General features: G+C 36.7%; 1 protein-coding gene across 13 annotated transcripts in view; it reads left to right on the top strand.

Annotated features, from left to right (window-relative positions):
• The window catches only part of SIPA1L1 (signal induced proliferation associated 1 like 1), a 394,992-nt gene that overhangs the window by 47,477 nt on the left and 334,399 nt on the right, over positions 1-13,116 (top strand). The window lies entirely within an intron of this gene.

Genomic DNA, 13,116 nt, shown 5'->3' with positions numbered 1-13,116 from the left:
TCAATTTTCTATTTATTTAAAGCTTAAAGACATAGATGATTTTAAGATTAATTTCTCTACCTCTGTGGCATCCCAAAATGTTATAATAGTTCTGGGCATGAGAAGATTATAGTAAAAGATATTATAGTACTCAAAATAATTTGGAATTTACAGGGCTAGTATTTAGAAATGAACTTTCTATAGGAGGAAGGGTAACTGTTCAGACTTAAAACAAAACCCCAAACAAACAATCCCCCTACCCACAATCCAAAAAAAAAGCACAACAACCCACATTGTATAGAAAAAAACTGTACTGAGCTGAAATTGTTGTAGTGTTTCTAGATACAAATGAAAGTCCGTTTCAGACATACTGTATTGGCTTTTTAATCAATTATCTAATTTCCCTAATTTATTTTGAGATCCTGAGTCACTTCTAAATTAGTTTTTGCACCTCTTTGGGATGGTTACTTCTCAAGTGTAAAGTATGTAAAACTCAATTTTAAATTATTGGCATTTTTTGAAGAGAGACAGTGGCAACTGACTGAATAATCCAGAAATCACTTATGAGTAATTCATTGTAGGATGGCGCTTGTAGCAGATTTAGTTTCCTAACTGTACTACCAGTTAACAGAAACTAGTTTACAAAACATTAACATATCAACAAAGAGACAGCTCAGTAGAGAAAAAACTGTCTTGGGATTTATAACAAGCTTCAGCTAATATGTGGATGTAATTTCTTGCATTGAATCCTGCAATCAGCCTTACTCAAGACCTTCTTTACTAATTTTCCTGCACCACTCTTTGTAAAGTTCTATGCTGTTAACTCTGCTTAGGACACTTCAGGGCCTCCCCATTACCGTTAGCAGTGGTTCTCAAACTTTTAGGTCTCAGATATCTTTTATACTGTCAAAAATTATTTAAGTCCCAAGAGAGCTTTTGTTTATGTCGATTATATCTGTCAGTTATTTACTATAATAAAAAGGGAGACAAACATAAAATGTAAGAATGTACAAGCTTGCTTTCCCTTTGCTGCAGAGTGATGACTTCATCACAGATGTGAATCTTCTGGCAAGCCCGGTACACTAGTGAGGAAAGGAGAGTGACAGAGCACAGTGTTAGATTTTTGAAGGTATAACTTCTGTACAGTGAAATATACCCTTTCTGGTGTACAGTTCTTCTCAGGGTTTAACAAATGCATATGGTTGTGTAACCATAGCAAAGATATGGAACATTTCCATCACCCCAAATGTTCCCTTACCCTCAGCCTCAGCACCTCTGTCCTATTTTCTGTCCCTGTAGTTTGCTTTTTCCCAAATGCCATGTAAATGGAGTTTACAGTCTGTAGCCTTTTGAGTCTGGCTTCTTTCCTTGAGCATAATGCCCTTGAGATTCATCTATGTCGTGTGTATCACTAACTCGTTCCTTTATTTATTGCTGAGTTTTATTCCAATGTCTGCATATATAACAGTTTATCTGTGTTTACCAGTTGGAGGACATTTGAGTTTTTACTATTTTTTGGTGGTGATGTGTTTTAGTATTATTATTGCTACTAAAACAGTTTTAAGCTCACAGACTCCCTGAAAAGGTCTTCAGGACCCCCAGGGGATCTGCCTCTGAGGACCTGTGTTCATTCTGAGCTACTTGCTGGGTGTGTTGTGCCCTCTGCTCAGAATGTGAAGGTCTAGCTCAAGAGTCTCTTCACAGGCCTTTCTAAGCCCTCTTCCCACCGGCACCCCTGTATGCTTTCCGCCCTGAGGCCGGGCTAGTCACCTCTGCCTTAGTGCCACTGCTCTGTCTTTCCCCATAGCTGGGCAGTTACTTGAGGACGTCAGCTTCCCAGTTTCTTGAGGGCAGTGCCTTCTCTCTCCATTTCAAGCACATGCCTGGCACACAGAAGATGTGGTACATGTTTGAGTGAATAAATAAAAACTTTTTTATATTTCTAGGGCTTCTTATTGTTCATAGAAGCCTTTCTCATGTAGCTCTTCTCATTTCAGCTCTGTGAAGTATATAGCACAAGTGATATTTAATATACTTTTATTTTTATCAGATAAGGATATATGTAATCTTAACCAAACCTAGGGGAGCTTTTAATAAATGTATTTATTTATATATAATAAATAAATAACCTAGGGGAGCTTTTAATAAATGTATTCTTGCCCCAGACCAATTAAGTCCTAATCGACCTGTAATTCATATTTAAAAATATATATACCTGTTTAATGCAGTGTGCAGCCACAGGGAATCATTGTGTAGAGTCTGATTTTCCATGAAGTCTTAGTAATGATATAGAACCCCCCCAGGTCTTTTTACTCGTATTCCAAAAATCTTTTCTGCCCTGCTTTGAACTTTCTTGTGAATAGAAGCACTATAGAGATTTAGAAAACCATGTGTAAGTGACAGCATTTTCAGTTTGTGGAGGCACTGTAGCTTGAAGATCAGAACACTGAATTTAGTCAGTGGATCATGTTTTGTTTTTGACTGCATTTATTAACCATGGGTTAATAAGTACTTTAGTCTGTGTTCACTTTTAAAGTAAGGATACTACCTTAAATTCTAAAAGCTCATTCAAATTAGATAATGTGTTAAAGGATTTATTTAAAGAATTGCAAAATTCCTTTTGTAAATGATAAAGTGCTTTCTAAAACTTATTTTTACTTGATTTTAGCCTAATGTATTTATTGGCTAACTTTCCCCGGGTTCATAAATTATACAAGTAAAATATAAATACAGTCTCACTGAAATAGTCATAACACAGAATTATGCAGAATAAAACTAAGAGGTCACTATAGGTTGCATATTTTCAGTCCTTTGTGTATGAATTTAAGTGCATAAATATGTGTGCAAGTAACACAAGTTGTTTTTTTTGGGTTGTCTTAACACAGATAGAGTTATATATATATATATATATGAAACCTGACAACATGTCTTAGATAATTCCATATTAGGATATAGAAATCCCTCTCTTTTTATAGCTGTATCATTTTTTCATATATTTTCATATTGATGGGCATTTAGCTTGCTTCTTATTTTTCATGTTTATATAAAATGCTAATGAGCACTCTTAGTTCTTACTAAACCACTAGAAAATTATTATTAAAAGATTTATTCAATTTTCAGGTTTTGGGAAATGAAGTAGTAAATCTCTTGTGTATGAAATCTTAAGAAATTTTCTACTCAAGTCAGAATAGAACTCAGACTTAAAAAATTGTGGCAAAATATACTTGACCTTGGAGAACTTCTTCATATGTTCTTTATAAATTTTGTTTCATGTTTGTGGTTTTCTCATTTCACTATTTGGACAGACATCAAAGACGAGTGTATATATTCCTTAAGTTTAACTTCTTTAGTGTGATTGCTGCCTACTCTCCCTTCAATAATAACAGCAACACAACAATAAGGGCCAGTACTTTTTTTTTTTAACTGAAGTATAGTTGATACATAATATATTCCTTTCACGTGTACAACATAGTAATTCAACAATTATATATATTGCAAAGTATTCATCATGATAAATGTAGTTACCAAATGTTACTATACAAGGATACTACAATATTAGTGACCATATTCCCTGTGCTATACTTTTCATTCCTGTGACTTATTTATTTTATAATTGGAAATTTATACCTCTTTAGTCCCTCCACCAATTTTGCCATCCCCTCTACCCTCTCCTTTGTAGTAACCACCAGTTTGTTCTCTGTGTTTATGAGTTTATTTGTCTTCTTTGTTCATTTTATTTTTTAGATTCCACATTATCAGTGAAATCATATGGTATTTGTCTTTGTCTGACTGTTTTCACTTAGCATAATACCCTCTAGGTCCTTCCATCTTGTTACAAGTGGCAAGATTTCATTCTTTTTAATAGCTGAATAATATTCCATTATATATATATATATACCACATCTTTATCAGTTTATTGTTGGACACTTAGGTTGCTTTCATATCTGGGCTATTGTAAATAATGCTTCAATAAATATAGCGTGTATATATCTTTTTGAATTAGTGATTTAATTTTCTCTGGCCAAATTCCCACAAGTGGAATTACTGGTTCATATGGCATTTCTATTTTTAATTTTTTGAGGAATCTTTTTCCATAGAGGCTTCTCCAATTTACATTCCCACCAACAGTGCATGGAGTTCCCTTTTCTTACCATCCTTACTAACACTTGTTATTTATTTCTTGTCTTTTTATACAAGCCATTCTGACTGGTGTGAGGAGATACCTCATTGTGGTTTTGATTTGCATTTCCCACCGTGACTGATGGTTAATGATGTGGAGCATCTTTTTATGTCTGTTGCCCATCCATATGTTTGGCAAGTACCTAATTTTTCTGGACACTGTTGAGAGCTTATTACATACAGGGTCTCATTTCTTCTTCTCAGTAACTTGGCACAATTGGTGGTATTCTAAGCATTTAGAAATGGAGGATCAGAGAAGTCACATCATTTGTCCAAGGTTAGTTATTGATCTAGGATTCACAGAGACTGCTTTCACCTATGATGTCAGGATTTTGCTGACTCAAGAGATGTCGCTTTGTATCTATGATATGATAGCCTACTCTCTAAATTACTTATATTTGTATATTTTTATTTTTAATACCAGTAACAATTTAACATGTAGAAATAGTCCATGCTCTGGGTATCCTTTTTATATGACATATAAATAAAAGCACTACATTAACATGACAAGCAAATGCTTATTGAATTTAATAATAAGAATAGTATTTTGGAGGGAAAAAGTCCACTAAATGAGGAGTTTGATCTTAAATTCTCTTTTATTAACTATAAAAAGATGACCATGATAAAATACTGCTGTTCCCTCACTGATAAGAAGGTATTGGACTAAAAAGTTCACTTTCTCCTTAACCAGCCATCAACTCTGAGTAATATTAGTGTGAATAAGAAATAATTGTGAGGAAAAAAAAAAAAAAGAAATAATTGTGAGAATGTTTGGCAGTAGTGATCTAGATAGATGAATTGTGAAATGGAAGCCTGGTACTGCTTCCCCCTTCACCTTAGTAATAAGGAGAACACTTCGGGAAGGGTTTGTTTGTTCATGACAAAGAAAGATTAAAATCATCTGTCTCCATTGATGACAGTACCACAAGGTAGCCTCAAAGTTTTTAAACACACTGAAATGTATGTTCTTACAATTTTATTACAGGCATAATTGTTTTAAGGAGACGGGTGGCTGTTTCATTATAAATGAAATTTAAGCAAACATACGGTTTCACATATATTCTTGTGTACTCTTGTGTCACATTCCACTTGAAGGATAAAATGAAACTGAGGTCTAAGTGCCATCATCCAGGTCCCACGTGATGGTGTCAGCTTCTTAACGTTTGAGTGGTCTTCTTGGTGTATCTCTCTTTTAAGTGTGAAATGTGAGGGATGAATGGTTGAAACAGTATTTTATTGGGCTCTCAGTCTTCCACACTGAGCTCTGTATTTTAAGGAAGTGAGAAAATGTATGCTAAACCGTAATTCAGACATAATCATACTGTCTCATTCCTGGTTTTACATCTGTAAGCCTTTTTAAAAGAAAATACTTTTGGCAATATGTATTTGGTGATTGGCTAAGAGAATGTGCTCAACTTTCTGTCTGGACTTGTACCCTAAGAATTAGTTTGGCACCACAAAGTGGGTTTAGATCACAGGAAGCAGTTGGGGGTAGTGACATTTAGTTGCTATTGATAAACAGTAAATTCAGTCAATAATCTTGTACAGTCTACTCTAAACAACATATTTGAAAATGTTCTTAGATTCATCTTTTCCCCTTATTTCTATATATATTAATTTGCTTGGACAGATAAAGAACCAATATTGCATTTTATAGCTGCCTATTTGGGCTGCTTTCTGAGGTGACATATTCCACCCTTAAGAGGAATTCATTTCTTTTTCCAAAATTTAGACTTTGTAATTTTTATCCATGTTCTATACTTAGATTTTCCACTTTTAGAATTTAAATGCTTGTGTACATTCTGTTGTAGTGACTAAGGGGCATTATATAAGAATTTTCCCCCGCCCTCACCCCCCTTTAATATGTGAACATCCCATTCCTTGGCCCGGTATTTGTTTTGCATCTGTATTTTAGAGTAATCCTAACAAGTTCGTGCAAGCAGTGGTTGAACTGAGGTTAAGTGGTATTATGGTTGTTTGGCAGGATATGGCCATAAACACTTCTCTTTAAACACAGAATTGCCTGGGGTGGCTGTGATGTTCTATTGCATAATCACAGATTACACTTTACAAATGCAGGAATGAGTACGTGGGCTGCGTACATTTTCAGTGAGAAATTGCCCCACAGATTGGAGGCTACTGTAGAAAAACCCATCTAGATTTCTCTTGAATGTTTTTTTTTTTGTTTTTTGTTTTTGTTTTTTTTTTGAGAGGGCATCTCTCATATTTATTGATCAAATGGTTGTTAACAACAATAAAATTCAGTATAGGGGGGTCAATGCTCAATGTACAATCATTAATCCATCTCAAGCCTAATTCTCGTCAGTCTCCAATCTTCTGAAGCATAACGAACAAGTTCTTACATGGTGAACGAATTCTTACAGAGTGAATAAATTCTTACATGGTGAACAGTACAAGGGCATTCATCACAGAAACTTTCGGTTTTGATCATGCAATATGACCTATAAACCATCAGGTCAAATATAAATATTCATTTGATTTTTGTACTTGATTTATATGTTGATCCCACATTTCTCCTATTATTATTATTATTTTTATTTTTAATAAAATGCTGAAGTGGTAGGTAGATGCAAGATAAAGGTAGAAAACATAGTTTAGTGCTGTAAGAAGGCAAATATAGATGATCAGATGTTCAGGTGTGTGCCTATGGACTAAGTATTAATCCAGGCTAGACAAGGGCAGCAAGACATCCACAGATGCAGAAGATTTCTCTCAAAGCAGGGGGGGTGAGGTTCTGAGCCTCACCTCTGTTGATCCCCAAATTCTCACCTGATGGCCCCCCTGCGACTGTGCCTGTCTTAGGTTGTTCCTCCCTTGAGGAATCTTACCCGTCTCTGGCTAACCAGTCATCTTCCGGGGCCATACAGGGAAATGTAAAGTTGGTAAGTGAGAGAGAAGCCATATTGTTTGCAAAGGTTAGCTTTTTACTTCTTTGCAGATTTATGCCCTGTGGCTTCTATGCCCAGCACTTGTCTTGAGGTATCTTTACCACCTGGAGGAATTATGATACTCGGTAAATTCGATATGAGGCACGAATTCTATTTAAGGGTTGTAATTAGGAAGGAAGAAGAAAAGCTATAGATGTAGCATATGAAGGAAACATGGGAGGATTGATTATTTCTTTGACATATCTTCTTGTAGAGTACCTTAAGTATGTATAGGTTTTAAACTACTAACTAATTTGCACACACATATTAACATAATAGGAATACGGTGACATAAACAAAGCAAATCTATAATTACCATCCATCTCCAGTGAAGCCACGAAAACCGTTTAGGCACCCTAGACATTTGTGAAAATTTATCTATGATATAATGGATATTGTCCAACTGTACTTGAACCATCAGACAAATTAAAGCAGCCCATTTCTGGGATCTGTTCACATCCCATATGTTCTTTTAACCATAGATAGTCTATAGTCATGAGATTTTGGAGTGCTGCAACTTGCACCCCTCCCAACTCCTGGTTGAGTTCCAACAGTACAGATCCGGTCAAATTCGTTGTCTCACTGTATGCACATGCCAGCCTAGACATCTCCCTCCTCATTCTTATGGCAAGTCCAGGAGACGGTGGGCTGGATGCAGCCACAACTGCAGCATCGTCTGGATCCCTGTGGAGGCTTTTTGATGATCATCCCCCGGCACAAGTCCTCCAGGGAGTGCTGATGCCGGAAGCTCCTCCTCATATCGTATCTTAGTTCATTTTCTGGGTATCCAAGCTAGGCCTTGATCTTCTGCATAGAAACAAACAGACCCTTTGCCCACACTTTGACATGCCCTCTATACCACTGTGCAGAACTCATTGGAGGTCAGCACACAGTAACTGCTTTTTTTTTTTTTTTTTAAATTAAGAGAAAGGAATATTATCAGAAAAGAGTACCTCCATAGCTGATCATCTGACACCCTTTAAGTGATCAACATTAAGGATATTTAAAGCATGCGTTGATCTTTGATTTACCAATAGTTTTATCCTGTTAAGGAGTAATCACCCTTTTCTTTCTTTCTTTCTTTCTTTTTTTTTTTTTTAATTTTTAATCTACACTTACATGAAGAATACTATGTTTACTATGCTCTCCCCTATATCAGGTCCCCCCTAACAACCACATTACGGTTACTGTCCATCAGCTTAGCAAAATGTTGTAGAGTCACTACTTGTCCTCTCTGTGTTGTGCAGCCCACCCACCCCTTTCTCCCTCCCCCCCATGCATGCTAATCTTAATACCCCCTTCTTCTTCCCCCCCCTTATCCCTCCTTGCCCACCCATCCTCCCCAGTTCCTTTCTCTTTGGTACCTGTTAGTCCATTTTTGGGTTCTGTAATTCCACTGCTGTTTTGTTCCTTCAGTTTTTCCTTTGTTCCTATACTCCTCAGATGAGTGAAATCATTTGGTATTTCTCTTTCTCCGCTTGGCTTATTTCACTGAGCATAATACTCTCCAGCTCCATCCATGTTGCTGCAAATGGTTGGATTTTTCCACTTCTTATGGCTGAGTAGTATTCCATTGTGTATATGTACCACATCTTCTTTATCCATTCATCTACCGATGGACATTTAGGTTGCTTCCAATTCTTGGCTATTGTAAACAGTGCTGCGATAAACATAGGAGTGCATCTGTCTTTCTCAAACTTGATTGCTGCGTTCTTAGGGTAAATTCCTAGGAGTGGAATTCCTGGGTCAAATGGTAGGTCTGTTTTGAGCATTTTGATGCACCTCCATACTGCTTTCCACAATGGTTGAACTAATTTACATTCCCACCAGCAGTGTAGGAGGGTTTCCCTTTCTCCACAGCCTCGCCAACATTTGTTGTTGTTTGTCCTTTGGATGGCAGCTGTCCTTACTGGTGTGAGGTGATACCTCATGGTAGTTTTAATTTGCATTTCTCTGATAATTAGCGATGTGGAGCATCTTTTCATGTGTCTCTTGGCCATCTGTATTTCTTTTTTGGAGAACTGTCTGTTCAGTTCCTCTGCCCATTTTTTAATTGGGTTATTTTTTTTTTGTTTGTTGAGGCGTGTGAGCTCTTTATATATTCTGGACATCAAGCCTTTATCGGATCTGTCATTTTCAAATATATTCTCCCATACTGTAGGGTTCCTTTTTGTTCTGTTGATGGTGTCTTTCGCTGTACAGAAGCTTTTCAGCTTAATGTAGTCCCACTTGCTCATTTTTGCTGTTGTTTTCCTTGCCTGGGGAGATATGTTCAAGAAGAGATCACTCATGTTTATGTCTAAGAGGTTTTTGCCTATGTTTTTTTCCAAGAGTTTAATGGTTTCATGACTTACATTCAGGTCTTTGATCCATTTTGAGTTTACCTTTGTATATGGGGTTAGACAATGGTCCAGTTTCATTCTCCTACATGTAGCTGTCCAGTTTTGCCAGCACCATCTGTTGAAGAGACTGTCATTTTGCCATTGTATGTCCATGGCTCCTTTATCAAATATTAATTGACCATATATGTTTGGGTTAATTTCTGGGGTCTCTAATCTGTTCCACTGGTCTGTGGCTCTGTTCTTGTGCCAGTACCAAATTGTCTTGATTACTATGGCTTTGTAGTAGAGCTTGAAGTTGGGGAGTGAGATCCCCCCTACTTTATTCTTGTTTTTCAGGATTGCTTTGGCTATTCGGGGTCTTTGGTGTTTCCATATGAATTTTTGAATTATTTGTTCCAATTCATTGAAGAATGTTGCTGGTAATTTGAGAGGGATTGCATCAAATCTGTATATGGCTTTGGGCAGGATGGCCATTTTGACGATATGAATTCTTCCTAGCCATGAGCATGGGATGAGTTTCCATTTATTAGTGTCCCCTTTAATTTCTCTTAAGAGTGACTTGTAGTTTTCAGAGTATAAGTCTTTCACTTCTTTGGTTAGGTTTATTCCTAGATATTTTATTCTTTTTGATGCAATGGTGAATGGAATTGTTTTCCTGATTTCTCTTTCTATTGATTCGTTGTTAGTGTATAGGAAAGCTACAGATTTCTGTGTGTTAATTTTGTATCCTGCAACTTTGCTGTATTCTGATATCAGTTCTAGTAGTTTTGGAGTGGAGTCTTTAGGGTTTTTTATGTACAGTATCATATCATCTGCAAATAGTGACAGCTTAACTTCTTCTTTACCAATCTGGATTCCTTGTATTTCTTTGTTTTGTCTTATTGCCGTGGCTAGGACCTCCAGTACTATGTTAAATAACAGTGGGGAGAGTGGGCATCCCTGTCTGGTTCCCGATCTCAGAGGAAATGCTTTCAGCTTCTTGCTGTTCAGTATAATGCTGGCTGTGGGTTTATCATATATGGCCTTTATTATGTTGAGGTACTTGCCCTCTATTCCCATTTTGCTGAGAGTTTTTATCATGAATGGATGTTGAGTTTTGTCAAATGCTTTTTCAGCATCTATGGAGATGATCATGTGGTTTTTGTCTTTCTTTTTATTGATGTGGTGGATGATGTTGATGGATTTTCGAATGTTGTACCATCCTTGCATCCCTGGGATGAATCCCACTTGGTCATGGTGTATGATCCTTTTGATATACTGTTGAATTCTGTTTGCTAATATTTTATTGAGTATTTTTGCATCTACATTCATCAGGGATATTGGTCTGTAATTTTCTTTTTTGGTGGGGTCTTTGCCTGGTTTTGGTATTAGGGTGATGTTGGCCTCATAGAATGAGTTTGGGAGTATTCCCTCTTCTTCTATTTTGTGGAACACTTTAAGGAGAATGGGTATTATGTCTTCTCTGTGTGTCTGATAAAATTCCGAGGTAAATCCGTCCGGCCCCGGGGTTTTGTTCTTGGGTAGTTTTTTGATTACTGTTTCAATTTCTTTGCTTGTAATTGGTTTGTTTAACTTTTGTGTTTCTTCCTTGGTCAGTCTTGGGAGGTTGTATTTTTCTAGGAAGTTGTCCATTTCTTCTAGGTTTTCCAGCTTGTTGGCATATAGGTTTTCATAGTAGTCTTTAATAATTCTTTGTATTTCTGTGGAGTCTGTCATGATTTTTCCATTCTCATTTCTGATTATGTTGATTTGTGTTGACTCTCTTTTTCTCTTAATAAGTTGGGCTAGAGGCTTATCTATTTTGTTTATTTTCTCAAAGAACCAGCTCTTGGTTTTGTTGATTTTTGCTATTGTTTTATTCTTCTCAATTTTGTTTATTTCTTCTCTGATCTTTATTATGTCCCTCCTTCTGCTGACTTTAGGCCTCCTTTGTTCTTCTTTTTCCAGTTTTAATAATTGTGATGTTAGACTATTCATTTAGGATTGTTCTTCCTTCTTCAAGTGTGCCTGGATTGCTATATACTTTCCTCTTAAGACTGCTTTCGCTGCATCCCACAGAAGTTGGGGCTTAGTGTTGTTGTTGTCATTTGTTTCTATATATTCCTTGATCTCTATTTTGATTTGTTCATTGATCCATTGATTATTTAGTAGCATGTTGTTAAGCCTCCATGTGTTTGTGAGCCTTTTTGTTTTCTTTGTAGAATTTATTTCTACTTTTATACCTTTGTGGTCTGAAAAATTGGTTGGTAGAATTTCAATATTTTGGAATTTACTGAGGCTCTTTTTGTGAGCTAGTATGTGGTCTCTTCTGGAGAATGTTCCATGTGCACTTGAGAAGAATGTATATCCTGTTGCTTTTGGATGTAGAGTTCTATAGATGTCTATTAGGTCCATCTGTTCTAGTGTGTTGTTCAGTGCCTGTGTGTCCTTACTTATTTCCTGCCCGGTGGATCTATCCTTTGGGGTGAGTGGTGTGTTGAAGTCTCCTACAATGAATGCATTGCAGTCTATTTCCCTCTTTAGTTCTGTTAGTATTTGCTTCACATATGCTGGTGCTCCTGTATTGGGTGCATATATATTTAGAATGGTTATATCCTCTTGTTGGACTGAGCCCTTTATCATTATGTAGTGGCCTTCTTTATCTCTTGTTACTTTCTTTGTTTTGAAGTCTATTTTGTCTGATATTAGTACTGCAACCCCTGCTTTCTTCTCACTGTTGTTTGCCTGAAATATGTTTTTCCATCCCTTGACTTTTAGTCTATGCTTATGTTTGGGTTTAAGATGAGTTTCTTGTAAGCAGCATATAGATGGGTCTTGCTTTTTTATCCATTCTATTACTCTATGTCTTTTGATTGGTGCATTAAGTCCATTTACATTTAGGGTGACTATTGAGAGATATGTACTTATTGCCATTGCAGGCTTTAGATTCGTGGTTACCAAAGGTTCAAGGTTAGCTTCTTTAGTATCTTACTGCCTAACTTAGCTCGCTTATTGAGCTGTTATATACACTGTCTGGAGATTCTTTTCTTCTCTCCCTTCTTATTCCTCCTCCTCCATTCTTCATATGTTGTGTGTTTTGTTCTATGCTCTTTTTAGGGGTGCTCCCATCTAGAGCAGTCCCTGTAGGATGCCCTGTAGAGGTGGTTTGTGGGAAGCAAATTCCCTCAGCTTTTGCTTGTCTGGGAATTGTTTAATCCCGCCATCATATTTAAATGATAGTCGTGCTGGATACAGTATCCTTAGTTCAAGGCCCTTCTGTTTCATTGCATTAAGTATATCATGCCATTCTCTTCTGGCCTGTAGGGTTTCTGTCGAGAAGTCTGATGTTAGCCTGATGGGTTTTCCTTTATAGGTGACCTTTTTCTCTCTAGCTGCCTTTAAAACTCTTTCCTTGTCCTTGATCCTTGCCATTTTAATTACTATGTGTCTTGGTGTTGTCCTCCTTGGATCCTTTCTGTTGGGAGTTCTGTGTAATTCCATGGTCTGTTCGATTATTTCCTCCCACAGTTTGGGGAAGTTTTCAGCAATTATTTCTTCAAAGAGACTTTCTATCGCTTTTCCTCTTTCTTCTTCTTCTGGTATCCCTATAATACGAATATTATTCCTTTTGTATTGGTCACATATTTCTCTTAGTGTTGTTTCATTCCTGGAGATCCTTTTATCTCTCT

The sequence above is a fragment of the Manis javanica genome, chromosome 8 (assembly GCF_040802235.1).
Source record: "Manis javanica isolate MJ-LG chromosome 8, MJ_LKY, whole genome shotgun sequence".
In the NCBI taxonomy this organism is placed as follows: Eukaryota; Metazoa; Chordata; class Mammalia; order Pholidota; family Manidae; genus Manis; species Manis javanica.
This window is presented reverse-complemented; position numbering and strand designations above follow the sequence as displayed.